At 32.9% G+C, this 2,875-nt stretch overlaps 1 long non-coding RNA gene across 1 annotated transcript; it reads left to right on the forward strand.

Annotated features, from left to right (window-relative positions):
• Positions 1-391: 391 nt before the first annotated feature.
• On the forward strand, positions 392-2,713 carry LOC135770365 (uncharacterized). The gene is made up of 3 exons (XR_010542605.1): positions 392-467; positions 618-962; positions 2,378-2,713. It is a non-coding gene; the product is annotated as an uncharacterized lncRNA (long non-coding RNA).
• Positions 2,714-2,875: the final 162 nt, after the last annotated feature.

Consider the following 2,875-nt stretch of genomic DNA (forward strand, 5'->3'; position numbering starts at 1 on the left):
GAACCATTGGTTGAAGAGGTCATAGCCGTGTTTTATCGTGTATAAAGCACATATGACCAATCAGAATCAAGGATTGGACCTAACAGTTTTATAAGGGGACTTAACATAGACAGAATGCCTGTATATTCTATCCCCCAACACTATACATACCCCTCACTCAAACCTTTCTGCATTTTGTACATTTTTAAATTTACATCACTTAGTATGGTTAATCAATTTGAAATGTGGGGTACTGCAGGTTGTCCCACACTGTTGGTGGTTAAGACTTGCTATAATTGTGGGGATACATTTGGACCCCCACAATATATAAAAACCTGTAGGCCACACACGCACGCGCAAAAACAACCTGCATTTTTTTTTTCTTTTGTGGATAGTCATTTAAACAACAACAGGAAATAAGTGGCCAATCTTGTCAGAGCTGCAGATGAGCACAATGAAGAAAATTTTCATATTTTTCTTGTTGTCAGGTAAAGTACTGTAAATGTGAAATTTGTCTCAGTGTTAAAATGATTTGATTATCTTTATTTAAAAATAAAACAAAGCATATTTTGCGTCACTGATACATTTTTAACAGTACCACTATATGTTTGCATAATTTACATGTTTTTATTCCAAAGGTCTTGGATCTGCTGAAGTAAAAATTGTTGTGAAAACCGAAAAGGATGATTATGCTATGGGAGACTCAGCAAAATGTCAATGTTTCATAACATCTGATCAAGAAATCCTGGAAAACTGCATCTTTAAGTGGTTCATTCTGGATAACAATAATGCAACGGTAGAAATTCTTGAGTTCATGAAATATAAACATCGTGTGAAGATTGAATCAAAACACACCTACAGTCTGATGATTTTGAAAGACCTAGCTAGAGATGATACCGATACGATGGTGTGTACTGCAACATGCATTGTAAATGATGAACTGGAAAGAATTCCAAGCAAAACAACCACAATCAAATTTCAGGGTGAGTACATCATGTCATTTCACACTGTAAAATATGGATAGGAAACACACCTAGAGAATTTTTTTAAAGAAATCATATTGTTGCATAATATTAAAACTACATATAAAGGAGGGAAGGGAAGATTCCCCAATTCGCTCGGTGCATCGGCATACAAAGTTTCGGCAAACTGCATCAGATACAAATTAGCATTTACATCATGATGCATCGCTTCTAACATATTGCATTGGTAAAAAACAGATTTATTTACATATAATTATTAGTAGATGCGCTATACTTTTTATTTAACAACTGACCAATATTGCTTTCTCCTCTCTCTACTCAACTGTTGCTACGTCCTGCTGGTGTATCACAACCCCTCGGAAACCGAGGCGTGTCATGAAAATTACATAGAGCATAAAAATACGAAATAGAGTTTAAATTATATGGACTCAAAATGAGTCAAGTGGAATGGATTTGAGAAAGCAGGAGCAGGAAATTTAAGGATGTGTAGCTTAAATGCATATACGGAGTTTAATTTATTAGGGCATTCCTCTAGTGGAATGGATTTGACTGACGCCGCTCTGACAAGTAAACAAACATATGTGCTAAATTAGAGAAAAAGTTAGATATCATTACTTTTAAAGTGGTCTTTTTAATGGTTCAGACGCCCATGTACAAATGAAGAGTTTCATTGCAAAACGAGATAAATCCATTTTTTTAATTGTTCAGAAATCTTGTTTTTTTGGTTGTGCATTCCAATTAATATCAATTCAACTGCAGTTGGTTTATTTTGATTTAAACCTTCATAACTTAAATACAGCTAAGTAGCACCATAAAACAAAATTATAACATGATAACATAATAATAAACATGTTTTGACAATATTGTAAAAAAATGGATTTCTCGTTTTGCAACGAAACTCTTCAAATCCAATGTGTGGAAACTATCTGTTCACTCTTAAGAGTGTACAACCATTTTAAGAGTATACCATATTAAATTGCATAGCATCATATTTTTTCATTGCATCGGACCGCACTGCAACATCAAGGGGTGAATCGCATCATATCGCACTGGTAGCTGCTCGTATGCATCTTTTAATGTATTGTATCGTAGGCTATATGCATCGAGATGCGCATCGCATTGGACTCAGTTATGGAGATGCACATCCCCAATATAAAGCACATACAAATTATTAAATTCATCTGTTGTTTTAATAAAATCTTTGATCCAGAAAGTATACCAGACCTACTGCAACAAACAATATTATTAGAAGTGTTATCAAACAAGTAGCCTATAAAACAAAATTATGACAATATTTAGATTATTCTATAATTTCTTTAATACTGTTTGTGCTTTATTCAATTGTTTTGAAATTACAGTTCAAACTCTGACCCTGATTAAATTCTAATTATGTAATTGTCTTTTTCATTTTCTAGCTGTCACAGCCTCTGTGCAACCTTGGTTGAAATACCTGTTATTTGCCATAAACTTATTAATATTCATTATGGTCACATTTATTTGTGTTTCTATTATTTGTAAGCGAACTAAGCATAGAAAAATGCCTGTTAAAAATTAAATTGACATAGTGCTGCTTTTTGCGTAGTAATCTATAAAACTATAAAACTTCCTGCACAAAGTCTGTTGTATTGTGTGTTTTTTTTAAGTGCATAATGTAAAAAGTTTTTTTAAAGTGCATAACACCTTTAGAGTGCATAATGCACTCTAAAGGTGTAAAAGAAATATAACAGCAAGCAGCATTTCTGCCCCAATCACAGTAAATGTTGGCATGAAATGAAATAAAAGAAATTAAAAAGTAAAAGTAAATTTGTTGGTCAACGGGTGGTTCATAATGCTTTTAAAAGCAGATGAAAGAACTAAAGAATGATAAGAAAAGTAATAAATTTAAGAGATATCCAATGACTTTCAGTATTTTG

Source organism: Paramisgurnus dabryanus, chromosome 8 (genome assembly GCF_030506205.2).
Source record: "Paramisgurnus dabryanus chromosome 8, PD_genome_1.1, whole genome shotgun sequence".
NCBI classification, from domain to species: domain Eukaryota; kingdom Metazoa; phylum Chordata; class Actinopteri; order Cypriniformes; family Cobitidae; genus Paramisgurnus; species Paramisgurnus dabryanus.